The following is a 17,654-nucleotide window of genomic DNA, read 5'->3' as shown; positions in this document are numbered from 1 at the left end:
CCCAGATTTTATGTTGTCCTGGAGAGCTTGCAGAGCACTGGGGAAAGGCAGGCAGAGAAATCCTTGCTAGCACCTTCTCTGTGCCTGGGAAGCAGAAGTGTTCACATTGCTTCGCAGAATCGCTTTTGTGCAGAAAACAGTAACACTTGTTCAGAAGGAAAGAAAGCACAGAGCCCCAGATTCTATGTTGTCCTGGAGAGCTTGCAGAGCACTGGGGAAAGGCAGGCAGAGAATTCCTTGCTAGCACCTTCTCTGTGCCTGTTCACATTGCTTCGCAGAATCGCTTTTGTGCAGAAAACAGTAACACTTGTTCAGAACGAAAGAAAGCACAGAGCCCCAGATTCTATGTTGTCCTGGAGAGCTTTTAGAGCACTGGGGAAAGGCAGGCAGAGAATTCCTTGCTAGCACCTTCTCTGTGCCTGGGAAGCAGAAGTGTTCACATTGCTTCGCAGAATCGCTTTTGTGCAGAAAACAGTAACACTTGTTCAGAAGGAAAGAAAGCACAGAGCCCCAGATTCTATGTTGTCCTGGAGAGCTTGCAGAGCACTGGGGAAAGGCAGGCAGAGAATTCCCTGATAGCACCTTCTCTGTGCCTGTTCACATTGCTTCGCAGAATCGCTTTTGTGCAGAAAACAGTAACACTTGTTCAGAAGGAAAGAAAGCACAGAGCCCCAGATTTTATGTTGTCCTGGAGAGCTTGCAGAGCACTGGGGAAAGGCAGGCAGAGAATTCCTTGCTAGCACATTCTCTGTGCCTGGGAAGCAGAAGTGTTCACATTGCTTCGCAAGAATCGCTTTTGTGCAGAAAACACTAACACTTGTTCAGAAGGAAAGAAAGCACAGAGCCCCAGATTCTATGTTGTCCTGGAGAGCTTGCAGAGCACTGGGGAAAGGCAGGCAGAGAATTCCCTGCTAGCACCTTCTCTGTGCCTGGGAAGCAGAAGTGTTCACATTGCTTCGCAAGAATCGCTTTTGTGCAGAAAACACTAACACTTGTTCAGAACGAAAGAAAGCACAGAGCCCCAGATTTTATGTTGTCCTGGAGAGCTTGCAGAGCACTGGGGATAGGCAGGCAGAGAATTCCCTGCTAGCACCTTCTCTGTGCCTGGGAAGCAGAAGTGTTCACATTGCTTCGCAAGAATCGCTTTTGTGCAGAAAACACTAACACTTGTTCAGAAGGAAAGAAAGCACAGAGCCCCAGATTTTATGTTGTCCTGGAGATCTTGCAGAGCACTGGGGAAAGGCAGGCAGAGAATTCCCTGCTAGCACCTTCTCTGTGCCTGGGAAGCAGAAGTGTTCACATTGCTTCGCAAGAATCGCTTTTGTGCAGAAAACAGTAACACTTGCTCAGAACGAAAGAAAGCACAGAGCCCCAGATTCTATGTTGTCCTGGAGAGCTTGCAGAGCACTGGGGAAAGGCAGGCAGAGAATTCCCTGATAGCACCTTCTCTGTGCCTGTTCACATTGCTTCGCAGAATCGCTTTTGTGCAGAAAACAGTAACACTTGTTCAGAACGAAAGAAAGCACAGAGCCCCAGATTCTATGTTGTCCTGGAGAACTTGCAGAGCACTGGGGAAAGGCAGGCAGAGAATTCCTTGCTAGCACCTTCTCTATGCCTGGGAAGCAGAAGTGTTCACATTGCTTCGCAAGAATCGCTTTTGTGCAGAAAACAGTAACACTTGCTCAGAACGAAAGAAAGCACAGAGCCCCAGATTCTATGTTGTCCTGGAGAGCTTGCAGAGCACTGGGGAAAGGCAGGCAGAGAATTCCCTGATAGCACCTTCTCTGTGCCTGTTCACATTGCTTCGCAGAATCGCTTTTGTGCAGAAAACAGTAACACTTGTTCAGAACGAAAGAAAGCACAGAGCCCCAGATTCTATGTTGTCCTGGAGAGCTTGCAGAGCACTGGGGAAAGGCAGGCAGAGAATTCCCTGCTAGCACCTTCTCTGTGCCTGGGAAGCAGAAGTGTTCACATTGCTTCGCAAGAATCGCTTTTGTGCAGAAAACACTAACACTTCTTCAGAAGGAAAGAAAGCACAGAGCCCCAGATTTTATGTTGTCCTGGAGAGCTTGCAGAGCACTGGGGAAAGGCAGGCAGAGAATTCCCTGATAGCACCTTCTCTGTGCCTGTTCACATTGCTTCGCAGAATCGCTTTTGTGCAGAAAACAGTAAAACTTGTTCAGAAGGAAAGAAAGCACAGAGCCCCAGATTTTATGTTGTCCTGGAGAGCTTGCAGAGCACTGGGGAAAGGCAGGCAGAGAATTCCCTGCTAGCACCTTCTCTGTGCCTGTTCACATTGCTTCGCAGAATCGCTTTTGTGCAGAAAACAGTAACACTTGTTCAGAACGAAAGAAAGCACAGAGCCCCAGATTCTATGTTGTCCTGGAGAGCTTGCAGAGCACTGGGGAAAGGCAGGCAGAGAATTCCCTGCTAGCACCTTCTCTGTGCCTGGGAAGCAGAAGTGTTCACATTGCTTCGCAAGAATCGCTTTTGTGCAGAAAACACTAACACTTCTTCAGAAGGAAAGAAAGCACAGAGCCCCAGATTCTATGTTGTCCTGGAGAGCTTGCAGAGCACTGGGGAAAGGCAGGCAGAGAATTCCTTGCTAGCACCTTCTCTGTGCCTGGGAAGCAGAAGTGTTCACATTGCTTCGCAGAATCGCTTTTGTGCAGAAAACAGTAACACTTGTTCAGAAGGAAAGAAAGCACAGAGCCCCAGATTCTATGTTGTCCTGGAGAGCTTGCAGAGCACTGGGGAAAGGCAGGCAGAGAATTCCCTGCTAGCACCTTCTCTGTGCCTGGGAAGCAGAAGTGTTCACATTGCTTCGCAAGAATCGCTTTTGTGCAGAAAACACTAACACTTGTTCAGAAGGAAAGAAAGCACAGAGCCCCAGATTTTATGTTGTCCTGGAGAGCTTGCAGAGCACTGGGGAAAGGCAGGCAGAGAATTCCCTGATAGCACCTTCTCTGTGCCTGTTCACATTGCTTCGCAGAATCGCTTTTGTGCAGAAAACAGTAACACTTGTTCAGAACGAAAGAAAGCACAGAGCCCCAGATTCTATGTTGTCCTGGAGAGCTTGCAGAGCACTGGGGAAAGGCAGGCAGAGAATTCCCTGCTAGCACCTTCTCTGTGCCTGTTCACATTGCTTTGCAGAATCGCTTTTGTGCAGAAAACAGTAACACTTGTTCAGAACGAAAGAAAGCACAGAGCCCCAGATTTGCTGTTGTCCTGGAGAGCTTGCAGAGCACTGGGGAAAGGCAGGCAGAGAATTCCTTGCTAGCACATTCTCTGTGCCTGGGAAGCAGAAGTGTTCACATTGCTTCGCAGAATCGCTTTTGTGCAGAAAACAGTAACACTTGTTCAGAAGGAAAGAAAGCACAGAGCCCCAGATTTTATGTTGTCCTGGAGAGCTTGCAGAGCACTGGGGAAAGGCAGGCAGAGAATTCCTTGCTAGCACCTTCTCTGTGCCTGTTCACATTGCTTCGCAGAATCGCTTTTGTGCAGAAAACAGTAACACTTGTTCAGAAGGAAAGAAAGCACAGAGCCCCAGATTCTATGTTGTCCTGGAGAGCTTGCAGAGCACTGGGGAAAGGCAGGCAGAGAATTCCTTGCTAGCACCTTCTCTGTGCCTGGGAAGCAGAAGTGTTCACATTGCTTCGCAAGAATCGCTTTTGTGCAGAAAACAGTAACACTTGTTCAGAAGGAAAGAAAGCACAGAGCCCCAGATTTTATGTTGTCCTGGAGAGCTTTTAGAGCACTGGGGAAAGGCAGGCAGAGAATTCCTTGCTAGCACCTTCTCTGTGCCTGGGAAGCAGAAGTGTTCACATTGCTTCGCAGAATCGCTTTTGTGCAGAAAACAGTAACACTTGTTCAGAAGGAAAGAAAGCACAGAGCCCCAGATTCTATGTTGTCCTGGAGAGCTTGCAGAGCACTGGGGAAAGGCAGGCAGAGAATTCCCTGATAGCACCTTCTCTGTGCCTGGGAAGCAGAAGTGTTCACATTGCTTCGCAAGAATCGCTTTTGTGCAGAAAACACTAACACTTGTTCAGAAGGAAAGAAAGCACAGAGCCCCAGATTTTATGTTGTCCTGGAGAGCTTGCAGAGCACTGGGGAAAGGCAGGCAGAGAATTCCCTGATAGCACCTTCTCTGTGCCTGTTCACATTGCTTCGCAGAATCGCTTTTGTGCAGAAAACAGTAACACTTGTTCAGAACGAAAGAAAGCACAGAGCCCCAGATTTTATGTTGTCCTGGAGAGCTTGCAGAGCACTGGGGAAAGGCAGGCAGAGAATTCCTTGCTAGCACCTTCTCTGTGCCTGGGAAGCAGAAGTGTTCACATTGCTTCGCAGAATCGCTTTTGTGCAGAAAACAGTAACACTTGTTCAGAAGGAAAGAAAGCACAGAGCCCCAGATTCTATGTTGTCCTGGAGAGCTTGCAGAGCACTGGGGAAAGGCAGGCAGAGAATTCCCTGATAGCACCTTCTCTGTGCCTGTTCACATTGCTTCGCAGAATCGCTTTTGTGCAGAAAACAGTAACACTTGTTCAGAAGGAAAGAAAGCACAGAGCCCCAGATTCTATGTTGTCCTGGAGAGCTTTTAGAGCACTGGGGAAAGGCAGGCAGAGAATTCCCTGCTAGCACCTTCTCTGTGCCTGGGAAGCAGAAGTGTTCACATTGCTTCGCAAGAATCACTTTTGTGCAGAAAACAGTAACACTTGTTCAGAAGGAAAGAAAGCACAGAGCCCCAGATTTTATGTTGTCCTGGAGAGCTTTTAGAGCACTGGGGAAAGGCAGGCAGAGAATTCCTTGCTAGCACCTTCTCTGTGCCTGGGAAGCAGAAGTGTTCACATTGCTTCGCAGAATCGCTTTTGTGCAGAAAACAGTAACACTTGTTCAGAAGGAAAGAAAGCACAGAGCCCCAGATTCTATGTTGTCCTGGAGAGCTTGCAGAGCACTGGGGAAAGGCAGGCAGAGAATTCCCTGCTAGCACCTTCTCTGTGCCTGTTCACATTGCTTCGCAGAATCGCTTTTGTGCAGAAAACAGTAAAACTTGTTCAGAAGGAAAGAAAGCACAGAGCCCCAGATTTTATGTTGTCCTGGAGAGCTTGCAGAGCACTGGGGAAAGGCAGGCAGAGAATTCCCTGCTAGCACCTTCTCTGTGCCTGTTCACATTGCTTTGCAGAATCGCTTTTGTGCAGAAAACAGTAACACTTGTTCAGAAGGAAAGAAAGCACAGAGCCCCAGATTCTATGTAGTCCTGGAGAGCTTGCAGAGCACTGGGGAAAGGCAGGCAGAGAATTCCTTGCTAGCACATTCTCTGTGCCTGGGAAGCAGAAGTGTTCACATTGCTTCGCAGAATCGCTTTTGTGCAGAAAACAGTAACACTTGTTCAGAAGGAAAGAAAGCACAGAGCCCCAGATTTTATGTTGTCCTGGAGAGCTTGCAGAGCACTGGGGAAAGGCAGGCAGAGAAATCCTTGCTAGCACCTTCTCTGTGCCTGGGAAGCAGAAGTGTTCACATTGCTTCGCAAGAATCGCTTTTGTGCAGAAAACAGTAACACTTGTTCAGAAGGAAAGAAAGCACAGAGCCCCAGATTCTATGTTGTCCTGGAGAGCTTGCAGAGCACTGGGGAAAGGCAGGCAGAGAATTCCCTGATAGCACCTTCTCTGTGCCTGTTCACATTGCTTCGCAGAATCGCTTTTGTGCAGAAAACAGTAACACTTGTTCAGAAGGAAAGAAAGCACAGAGCCCCAGATTCTATGTTGTCCTGGAGAGCTTGCAGAGCACTGGGGAAAGGCAGGCAGAGAATTCCCTGCTAGCACCTTCTCTGTGCCTGGGAAGCAGAAGTGTTCACATTGCTTCGCAAGAATCGCTTTTGTGCAGAAAACACTAACACTTGTTCAGAAGGAAAGAAAGCACAGAGCCCCAGATTTTATGTTGTCCTGGAGAGCTTGCAGAGCACTGGGGAAAGGCAGGCAGAGAATTCCTTGCTAGCACCTTCTCTGTGCCTGTTCACATTGCTTCGCAGAATCGCTTTTGTGCAGAAAACAGTAACACTTGTTCAGAACGAAAGAAAGCACAGAGCCCCAGATTCTATGTTGTCCTGGAGAGCTTTTAGAGCACTGGGGAAAGGCAGGCAGAGAATTCCTTGCTAGCACCTTCTCTGTGCCTGGGAAGCAGAAGTGTTCACATTGCTTCGCAGAATCGCTTTTGTGCAGAAAACAGTAACACTTGTTCAGAAGGAAAGAAAGCACAGAGCCCCAGATTCTATGTTGTCCTGGAGAGCTTGCAGAGCACTGGGGAAAGGCAGGCAGAGAATTCCCTGATAGCACCTTCTCTGTGCCTGTTCACATTGCTTCGCAGAATCGCTTTTGTGCAGAAAACAGTAACACTTGTTCAGAAGGAAAGAAAGCACAGAGCCCCAGATTTTATGTTGTCCTGGAGAGCTTGCAGAGCACTGGGGAAAGGCAGGCAGAGAATTCCTTGCTAGCACCTTCTCTGTGCCTGGGAAGCAGAAGTGTTCACATTGCTTCGCAAGAATCGCTTTTGTGCAGAAAACAGTAACACTTGTTCAGAAGGAAAGAAAGCACAGAGCCCCAGATTCTATGTTGTCCTGGAGAGCTTGCAGAGCACTGGGGAAAGGCAGGCAGAGAATTCCCTGATAGCACCTTCTCTGTGCCTGGGAAGCAGAAGTGTTCACATTGCTTCGCAAGAATCGCTTTTGTGCAGAAAACAGTAACACTTGTTCAGAACGAAAGAAAGCACAGAGCCCCAGATTTTATGTTGTCCTGGAGAGCTTGCAGAGCACTGGGGAAAGGCAGGCAGAGAATTCCCTGCTAGCACCTTCTCTGTGCCTGGGAAGCAGAAGTGTTCACATTGCTTCGCAAGAATCGCTTTTGTGCAGAAAACACTAACACTTCTTCAGAAGGAAAGAAAGCACAGAGCCCCAGATTTTATGTTGTCCTGGAGAGCTTGCAGAGCACTGGGGAAAGGCAGGCAGAGAATTCCCTGCTAGCACCTTCTCTGTGCCTGGGAAGCAGAAGTGTTCACATTGCTTCGCAAGAATCGCTTTTGTGCAGAAAACACTAACACTTGTTCAGAAGGAAAGAAAGCACAGAGCCCCAGATTTTATGTTGTCCTGGAGAGCTTGCAGAGCACTGGGGAAAGGCAGGCAGAGAATTCCTTGCTAGCACCTTCTCTGTGCCTGGGAAGCAGAAGTGTTCACATTGCTTCGCAGAATCGCTTTTGTGCAGAAAACAGTAACACTTGTTCAGAAGGAAAGAAAGCACAGAGCCCCAGATTCTATGTTGTCCTGGAGAGCTTGCAGAGCACTGGGGAAAGGCAGGCAGAGAATTCCCTGATAGCACCTTCTCTGTGCCTGTTCACATTGCTTCGCAGAATCGCTTTTGTGCAGTAAACAGTAACACTTGTTCAGAAGGAAAGAAAGCACAGAGCCCCAGATTCTATGTTGTCCTGGAGAGCTTTTAGAGCACTGGGGAAAGGCAGGCAGAGAATTCCCTGCTAGCACCTTCTCTGTGCCTGGGAAGCAGAAGTGTTCACATTGCTTCGCAAGAATCGCTTTTGTGCAGAAAACACTAACACTTGTTCAGAAGGAAAGAAAGCACAGAGCCCCAGATTTTATGTTGTCCTGGAGAGCTTGCAGAGCACTGGGGAAAGGCAGGCAGAGAATTCCCTGATAGCACCTTCTCTGTGCCTGTTCACATTGCTTCGCAGAATCGCTTTTGTGCAGAAAACAGTAACACTTGTTCAGAACGAAAGAAAGCACAGAGCCCCAGATTCTATGTTGTCCTGGAGAGCTTGCAGAGCACTGGGGAAAGGCAGGCAGAGAATTCCCTGCTAGCACCTTCTCTGTGCCTGGGAAGCAGAAGTGTTCACATTGCTTCGCAAGAATCGCTTTTGTGCAGAAAACACTAACACTTCTTCAGAAGGAAAGAAAGCACAGAGCCCCAGATTTTATGTTGTCCTGGAGAGCTTGCAGAGCACTGGGGAAAGGCAGGCAGAGAATTCCCTGATAGCACCTTCTCTGTGCCTGTTCACATTGCTTCGCAGAATTGCTTTTGTGCAGAAAACAGTAAAACTTGTTCAGAAGGAAAGAAAGCACAGAGCCCCAGATTTTATGTTGTCCTGGAGAGCTTGCAGAGCACTGGGGAAAGGCAGGCAGAGAATTCCCTGCTAGCACCTTCTCTGTGCCTGTTCACATTGCTTTGCAGAATCGCTTTTGTGCAGAAAACAGTAACACTTGTTCAGAACGAAAGAAAGCACAGAGCCCCAGATTCTATGTAGTCCTGGAGAGCTTGCAGAGCACTGGGGAAAGGCAGGCAGAGAATTCCTTGCTAGCACATTCTCTGTGCCTGGGAAGCAGAAGTGTTCACATTGCTTCGCAGAATCGCTTTTGTGCAGAAAACAGTAACACTTGTTCAGAAGGAAAGAAAGCACAGAGCCCCAGATTCTATGTTGTCCTGGAGAGCTTGCAGAGCACTGGGGAAAGGCAGGCAGAGAATTCCCTGCTAGCACCTTCTCTGTGCCTGGGAAGCAGAAGTGTTCACATTGCTTCGCAAGAATCGCTTTTGTGCAGAAAACACTAACACTTGTTCAGAAGGAAAGAAAGCACAGAGCCCCAGATTTTATGTTGTCCTGGAGAGCTTGCAGAGCACTGGGGAAAGGCAGGCAGAGAATTCCTTGCTAGCACCTTCTCTGTGCCTGTTCACATTGCTTCGCAGAATCGCTTTTGTGCAGAAAACAGTAACACTTGTTCAGAAGGAAAGAAAGCACAGAGCCCCAGATTCTATGTTGTCCTGGAGAGCTTGCAGAGCACTGGGGAAAGGCAGGCAGAGAATTCCCTGCTAGCACCTTCTCTGTGCCTGGGAAGCAGAAGTGTTCACATTGCTTCGCAAGAATCGCTTTTGTGCAGAAAACAGTAACACTTGTTCAGAAGGAAAGAAAGCACAGAGCCCCAGATTTTATGTTGTCCTGGAGAGCTTTTAGAGCACTGGGGAAAGGCAGGCAGAGAATTCCTTGCTAGCACCTTCCCTGTGCCTGGGAAGCAGAAGTGTTCACATTGCTTCGCAGAATCGCTTTTGTGCAGAAAACAGTAACACTTGTTCAGAAGGAAAGAAAGCACAGAGCCCCAGATTCTATGTTGTCCTGGAGAGCTTGCAGAGCACTGGGGAAAGGCAGGCAGAGAATTCCCTGATAGCACCTTCTCTGTGCCTGGGAAGCAGAAGTGTTCACATTGCTTCGCAAGAATCGCTTTTGTGCAGAAAACACTAACACTTGTTCAGAAGGAAAGAAAGCACAGAGCCCCAGATTTTATGTTGTCCTGGAGAGCTTGCAGAGCACTGGGGAAAGGCAGGCAGAGAATTCCCTGATAGCACCTTCTCTGTGCCTGTTCACATTGCTTCGCAGAATCGCTTTTGTGCAGAAAACAGTAACACTTGTTCAGAACGAAAGAAAGCACAGAGCCCCAGATTCTATGTTGTCCTGGAGAGCTTGCAGAGCACTGGGGAAAGGCAGGCAGAGAATTCCCTGCTAGCACCTTCTCTGTGCCTGGGAAGCAGAAGTGTTCACATTGCTTCGCAAGAATCGCTTTTGTGCAGAAAACACTAACACTTGTTCAGAAGGAAAGAAAGCACAGAGCCCCAGATTTTATGTTGTCCTGGAGAGCTTGCAGAGCACTGGGGAAAGGCAGGCAGAGAATTCCTTGCTAGCACCTTCTCTGTGCCTGGGAAGCAGAAGTGTTCACATTGCTTCGCAGGATCCCTTTTGTGCAGAAAACAGTAACACTTGTTCAGAACGAAAGAAAGCACAGAGCCCCAGATTTGCTGTTGTCCTGGAGAGCTTGCAGAGCACTGGGGAAAGGCAGGCAGAGAATTCCCTGATAGCACCTTCTCTGTGCCTGTTCACATTGCTTCGCAGAATCGCTTTTGTGCAGAAAACAGTAACACTTGTTCAGAACGAAAGAAAGCACAGAGCCCCAGATTTTATGTTGTCCTGGAGAGCTTGCAGAGCACTGGGGAAAGGCAGGCAGAGAATTCCCTGATAGCACCTTCTCTGTGCCTGGGAAGCAGAAGTGTTCACATTGCTTCGCAGAATCGCTTTTGTGCAGAAAACAGTAACACTTGTTCAGAAGGAAAGAAAGCACAGAGCCCCAGATTCTATGTTGTCCTGGAGAGCTTGCAGAGCACTGGGGAAAGGCAGGCAGAGAATTCCCTGATAGCACCTTCTCTGTGCCTGTTCACATTGCTTCGCAGAATCGCTTTTGTGCAGAAAACAGTAACACTTGTTCAGAACGAAAGAAAGCACAGAGCCCCAGATTCTATGTTGTCCTGGAGAGCTTGCAGAGCACTGGGGAAAGGCAGGCAGAGAATTCCCTGCTAGCACCTTCTCTGTGCCTGGGAAGCAGAAGTGTTCACATTGCTTCGCAAGAATCGCTTTTGTGCAGAAAACAGTAAAACTTGTTCAGAAGGAAAGAAAGCACAGAGCCCCAGATTTTATGTTGTCCTGGAGAGCTTGCAGAGCACTGGGGAAAGGCAGGCAGAGAATTCCCTGCTAGCACCTTCTCTGTGCCTGTTCACATTGCTTCGCAGAATCGCTTTTGTGCAGAAAACAGTAACACTTGTTCAGAACGAAAGAAAGCACAGAGCCCCAGATTCTATGTTGTCCTGGAGAGCTTGCAGAGCACTGGGGAAAGGCAGGCAGAGAATTCCCTGCTAGCACCTTCTCTGTGCCTGGGAAGCAGAAGTGTTCACATTGCTTCGCAAGAATCGCTTTTGTGCAGAAAACACTAACACTTCTTCAGAAGGAAAGAAAGCACAGAGCCCCAGATTTTATGTTGTCCTGGAGAGCTTGCAGAGCACTGGGGAAAGGCAGGCAGAGAATTCCTTGCTAGCACATTCTCTGTGCCTGGGAAGCAGAAGTGTTCACATTGCTTCGCAGAATCGCTTTTGTGCAGAAAACAGTAACACTTGTTCAGAAGGAAAGAAAGCACAGAGCCCCAGATTCTATGTTGTCCTGGAGAGCTTGCAGAGCACTGGGGAAAGGCAGGCAGAGAATTCCCTGCTAGCACCTTCTCTGTGCCTGGGAAGCAGAAGTGTTCACATTGCTTCGCAAGAATCGCTTTTGTGCAGAAAACACTAACACTTGTTCAGAAGGAAAGAAAGCACAGAGCCCCAGATTTTATGTTGTCCTGGAGAGCTTGCAGAGCACTGGGGAAAGGCAGGCAGAGAATTCCCTGATAGCACCTTCTCTGTACCTGTTCACATTGCTTCGCAGAATCGCTTTTGTGCAGAAAACAGTAACACTTGTTCAGAACGAAAGAAAGCACAGAGCCCCAGATTCTATGTTGTCCTGGAGAGCTTGCAGAGCACTGGGGAAAGGCAGGCAGAGAATTCCCTGCTAGCACCTTCTCTGTGCCTGTTCACATTGCTTTGCAGAATCGCTTTTGTGCAGAAAACAGTAACACTTGTTCAGAACGAAAGAAAGCACAGAGCCCCAGATTCTATGTAGTCCTGGAGAGCTTGCAGAGCACTGGGGAAAGGCAGGCAGAGAATTCCTTGCTAGCACATTCTCTGTGCCTGGGAAGCAGAAGTGTTCACATTGCTTCGCAGAATCGCTTTTGTGCAGAAAACAGTAACACTTGTTCAGAAGGAAAGAAAGCACAGAGCCCCAGATTCTATGTTGTCCTGGAGAGCTTGCAGAGCACTGGGGAAAGGCAGGCAGAGAATTCCCTGCTAGCACCTTCTCTGTGCCTGGGAAGCAGAAGTGTTCACATTGCTTCGCAAGAATCGCTTTTGTGCAGAAAACACTAACACTTGTTCAGAAGGAAAGAAAGCACAGAGCCCCAGATTTTATGTTGTCCTGGAGAGCTTGCAGAGCACTGGGGAAAGGCAGGCAGAGAATTCCTTGCTAGCACCTTCTCTGTGCCTGTTCACATTGCTTCGCAGAATCGCTTTTGTGCAGAAAACAGTAACACTTGTTCAGAAGGAAAGAAAGCACAGAGCCCCAGATTCTATGTTGTCCTGGAGAGCTTGCAGAGCACTGGGGAAAGGCAGGCAGAGAATTCCCTGCTAGCACCTTCTCTGTGCCTGGGAAGCAGAAGTGTTCACATTGCTTCGCAAGAATCGCTTTTGTGCAGAAAACAGTAACACTTGTTCAGAAGGAAAGAAAGCACAGAGCCCCAGATTTTATGTTGTCCTGGAGAGCTTTTAGAGCACTGGGGAAAGGCAGGCAGAGAATTCCTTGCTAGCACCTTCTCTGTGCCTGGGAAGCAGAAGTGTTCACATTGCTTCGCAGAATCGCTTTTGTGCAGAAAACAGTAACACTTGTTCAGAAGGAAAGAAAGCACAGAGCCCCAGATTCTATGTTGTCCTGGAGAGCTTGCAGAGCACTGGGGAAAGGCAGGCAGAGAATTCCCTGATAGCACCTTCTCTGTGCCTGGGAAGCAGAAGTGTTCACATTGCTTCGCAAGAATCGCTTTTGTGCAGAAAACACTAACACTTGTTCAGAAGGAAAGAAAGCACAGAGCCCCAGATTTTATGTTGTCCTGGAGAGCTTGCAGAGCACTGGGGAAAGGCAGGCAGAGAATTCCCTGATAGCACCTTCTCTGTGCCTGTTCACATTGCTTCGCAGAATCGCTTTTGTGCAGAAAACAGTAACACTTGTTCAGAACGAAAGAAAGCACAGAGCCCCAGATTTTATGTTGTCCTGGAGAGCTTGCAGAGCACTGGGGAAAGGCAGGCAGAGAATTCCTTGCTAGCACCTTCTCTGTGCCTGGGAAGCAGAAGTGTTCACATTGCTTCGCAGAATCGCTTTTGTGCAGAAAACAGTAACACTTGTTCAGAAGGAAAGAAAGCACAGAGCCCCAGATTCTATGTTGTCCTGGAGAGCTTGCAGAGCACTGGGGAAAGGCAGGCAGAGAATTCCCTGATAGCACCTTCTCTGTGCCTGGGAAGCAGAAGTGTTCACATTGCTTCGCAGAATCGCTTTTGTGCAGAAAACAGTAACACTTGTTCAGAATGAAAGAAAGCACAGAGCCCCAGATTTGCTGTTGTGCTGGAGAGCTTGCAGAGCACTGGGGAAAGGCAGGCAGAGAATTCCCTGCTAGCACCTTCTCTGTGCCTGGGAAGCAGAAGTTTTCACATTGCTTCGCAGAATCGCTTTTGTGCAGAAAACAGTAACACTTGTTCAGAACAAAAGAAAGCACAGAGCCCCAGATTCTATGTTGTCCTGGAGAGCTTGCAGAGCACTGGGGAAAGGCAGGCAGAGAATTCCCTGCTAGCACCTTCTCTGTGCCTGGGAAGCAGAAGTGTTCACATTGCTTCGCAGAATCGCTTTTGTGCAGAAAACAGTAACAGTTGTTCAGAAGGAAAGAAAGCACAGAGCCCCAGATTTGCTGTTGTCCTGGAGAGCTTGCAGAGCACTGGGGAAAGGCAGGCAGAGAATTCCCTGATAGCACCTTCTCTGTGCCTGGGAAGCAGAAGTGTTCACATTGCTTCGCAGAATCGCTTTTGTGCAGAAAACAGTAACACTTGTTCAGAACGAAAGAAAGCACAGAGCCCCAGATTTGCTGTTGTCCTGGAGAGCTTGCAGAGCACTGGGGAAAGGCAGGCAGAGAATTCCCTGCTAGCACCTTCTCTGTGCCTGGGAAGCAGAAGAATTCACATTGCTTCGCAGAATCGCTTTTGTGCAGAAAACACTAGAAGTTGTTCAGAACGAAAGAAAGCACAGAGCCCCAGATTTTATGTTGTCCTGGAAAGCTTGCAGAGCACTGGGGAAAGGCAGGCAGAGAATTCCCTGCTAGCACCTTCTCTGTGCCTGGGAAGCAGAAGTGTTCACATTGCTTCGCAGGATCCCTTTTGTGCAGAAAACAGTAACACTTGTTCAGAACGAAAGAAAGCACAGAGCCCCAGATTTGCTGTTGTCCTGGAGAGCTTGCAGAGCACTGGGGAAAGGCAGGCAGAGAATTCCCTGCTAGCACCTTCTCTGTGCCTGGGAAGCAGAAGAATTCACATTGCTTCGCAGGATCGCTTTTGTGCAGAAAACACTAGAAGTTGTTCAGAACGAAAGAAAGCACAGAGCCCCAGATTTTATGTTGTCCTGGAGAGCTTGCAGAGCACTGGGGAAAGGCAGGCAGAGAATTCCCTGCTAGCACCTTCTCTGTGCCTGGGAAACAGAAGTGTTCACATTGCTTCGCAGGATCGCTTTTGTGCAGAAAACAGTAACACTTGTTCAGAACGAAAGAAAGCACAGAACCCCAGATTCTATGTTGTCCTGGAGAGCTTGCAGAGCAGTGGGGAAAGGCAGGCAGAGAATTCCCTGCTAGCACCTTCTCTGTGCCTGGAAAGCAGAAGTGTTCACATTGCTTCGCAGAATCGCTTTTGTGCAGAAAACAGTAACACTTGTTCAGAATGAAAGAAAGCACAGAGCCCCAGATTTGCTGTTGTGCTGGAGAGCTTGCAGAGCACTGGGGAAAGGCAGGCAGAGAATTCCCTGCTAGCACCTTCTCTGTGCCTGGGAAGCAGAAGTTTTCACATTGCTTCGCAGAATCGCTTTTGTGCAGAAAACACTAACACTTGTTCAGAACAAAAGAAAGCACAGAGCCCCAGATTCTATGTTGTCCTGGAGAGCTTGCAGAGCACTGGGGAAAGGCAGGCAGAGAATTCCCTGCTAGCACCTTCTCTGTGCCTGGGAAGCAGAAGAATTCACATTGCTTCGCAGGATCGCTTTTGTGCAGAAAACACTAGAAGTTGTTCAGAACGAAAGAAAGCACAGAGCCCCAGATTTTATGTTGTCCTGGAGAGCTTGCAGAGCACTGGGGAAAGGCAGGCAGAGAATTCCCTGCTAGCACCTTCTCTGTGCCTGGGAAGCAGAAGTGTTCACATTGCTTCGCAGAATCGCTTTTGTGCAGAAAACAGTAACACTTGTTCAGAACGAAAGAAAGCACAGAGCCCCAGATTTGCTGTTGTCCTGGAGAGCTTGCAGAGCACTGGGGAAAGGCAGGCAGAGAATTCCCTGCTAGCACCTTCTCTGTGCCTGGGAAACAGAAGTGTTCACATTGCTTCGCAGAATCGCTTTTGTGCAGAAAACAGTAACACTTGTTCAGAACGAAAGAAAGCACAGAACCCCAGATTCTATGTTGTCCTGGAGAGCTTGCAGAGCACTGGGGAAAGGCAGGCAGAGCATGCCCTACTAGCACCTTCTCTGTGCCTGGGAAGCAGAAGTGTTCACATTGCTTCGCAGAATCGCTTTTGTGCAGAAAACACTAACACTTGTTCAGAACGAAAGAAAGCACAGAGCCCCAGATTTGCTGTTGTCCTGGAGAGCTTGCAGAGCACTGGGGAAAGGCAGGTAGAGAATTCCCTGCTAGCACATTCTCTGTGCCTGGGAAACAGATGTCTTCACATTGCTTCGCAGAATCGCTTTTGTGCAGAAAACACTAACACTTGTTCAGAACGAAAGAAAGCACAGAGCCCCAGATTTGCTGTTGTCCTGCAGAGCTTGCAGAGCACTGGGGAAAGGCAGGCAGAGAATTCCCTGCTAGCACCTTCTCTGTGCCTGGGAAGCAGAAGTGTTCACATTGCTTCGCAGGATCGCTTTTGTGCAGAAAACACTAACACTTGTTCAGAACGAAAGAAAGCACAGAGCCCCAGATTTGCTGTTGTCCTGGAGAGCTTGCAGAGCACTGGGGAAAGGCAGGCAGAGAATTCCCTGCTAGCACCTTCTCTGTGCCTGGGAAGCAGAAGTCTTCACATTGCTTCGCAGAATTGCTTTTGTGCAGAAAACACTAACACTTGTTCAGAACGAAAGAAAGCACAGAGCCCCAGATTTGCTGTTGTCCTGGAGAGCTTGCAGAGCACTGGGGAAAGGCAGGCAGAGAATTCCCTGCTAGCACCTTCTCTGTGCCTGGGAAGCAGAAGTGTTCACATTGCTTCGCAGAATCGCTTTTGTGCAGAAAACAGTAACACTTGTTCAGAACGAAAGAAAGCACAGAGCCCCAGATTTGCTGTTGTCCTGGAGAGCTTGCAGAGCACTGGGGAAAGGCAGGCAGAGAATTCCCTGCTAGCACCTTCTCTGTGCCTGGGAAGCAGAAGTGTTCACATTCCTTCGCAGGATCGCTTTTGTGCAGAAAACAGTAACACTTGTTCAGAACGAAAGAAAGCACAGAGCCCCAGATTTGCTGTTGTGCTGGAGAGCTTGCAGAGCACTGGGGAAAGGCAGGCAGAGATTTGGTTGCTAGCACCTTCTCTGTGCCTGGGAAGCAGAAGTGTTCACATTGCTTCGCAGAATCGCTTTTGTGCAGAAAACAGTAACACTTGTTCAGAACGAAAGAAAGCACAGAGCCCCAGATTTGCTGTTGTCCTGGAGAGCTTGCAGAGCACTGGGGAAAGGCAGGCAGAGAATTCCCTGCTAGCACCTTCTCTGTGCCTGGGAAGCAGAAGTGTTCACATTGCTTCGCAGAATCGCTTTTGTGCAGAAAACAGTAACACTTGTTCAGAACGAAAGAAAGCACAGAGCCCCAGATTTGCTGTTGTCCTGGAGAGCTTGCAGAGCACTGGGGAAAGGCAGGCAGAGAATTCCCTGCTAGCACCTTCTCTGTGCCTGGGAAGCAGAAGAATTCACATTGCTTCGCAGAATCGCTTTTGTGCAGAAAACACTAGAAGTTGTTCAGAACGAAAGAAAGCACAGAGCCCCAGATTTTATGTTGTCCTGGAGAGCTTGCAGAGCACTGGGGAAAGGCAGGCAGAGAATTCCCTGCTAGCACCTTCTCTGTGCCTGGGAAGCAGAAGTGTTCACATTGCTTCGCAGGATCGCTTTTGTGCAGAAAACAGTAACACTTGTTCAGAACGAAAGAAAGCACAGAGCCCCAGATTTGCTGTTGTCCTGGAGAGCTTGCAGAGCACTGGGGAAAGGCAGGCAGAGAATTCCCTGCTAGCACCTTCTCTGTGCCTGGGAAGCAGAAGAATTCACATTGCTTCGCAGAATCGCTTTTGTGCAGAAAACAGTAACACTTGTTCAGAACGAAAGAAAGCACAGAGCCCCAGATTTGCTGTTGTCCTGGAGAGCTTGCAGAGCACTGGGGAAAGGCAGGCAGAGAATTCCCTGCTAGCACCTTCTCTGTGCCTGGGAAGCAGAAGAATTCACATTGCTTCGCAGAATCGCTTTTGTGCAGAAAACACTAGAAGTTGTTCAGAACGAAAGAAAGCACAGAGCCCCAGATTTTATGTTGTCCTGGAGAGCTTGCAGAGCACTGGGGAAAGGCAGGCAGAGAATTCCCTGCTAGCACCTTCTCTGTGCCTGGGAAGCAGAAGTGTTCACATTGCTTCGCAGGATCGCTTTTGTGCAGAAAACAGTAACACTTGTTCAGAACGAAAGAAAGCACAGAGCCCCAGATTTGCTGTTGTCCTGGAGAGCTTGCAGAGCACTGGGGAAAGGCAGGCAGAGAATTCCCTGCTAGCACCTTCTCTGTGCCTGGGAAGCAGAAGAATTCACATTGCTTCGCAGAATCGCTTTTGTGCAGAAAACACTAGAAGTTGTTCAGAACGAAAGAAAGCACAGAGCCCCAGATTTTATGTTGTCCTGGAGAGCTTGCAGAGCACTGGGGAAAGGCAGGCAGAGAATTCCCTGCTAGCACCTTCTCT

The sequence above is a fragment of the Strix aluco genome, chromosome 13 (assembly GCF_031877795.1).
Source record: "Strix aluco isolate bStrAlu1 chromosome 13, bStrAlu1.hap1, whole genome shotgun sequence".
NCBI classification, from domain to species: Eukaryota; Metazoa; Chordata; class Aves; order Strigiformes; family Strigidae; genus Strix; species Strix aluco.
Note: the sequence above shows the minus strand (reverse complement) of the source record.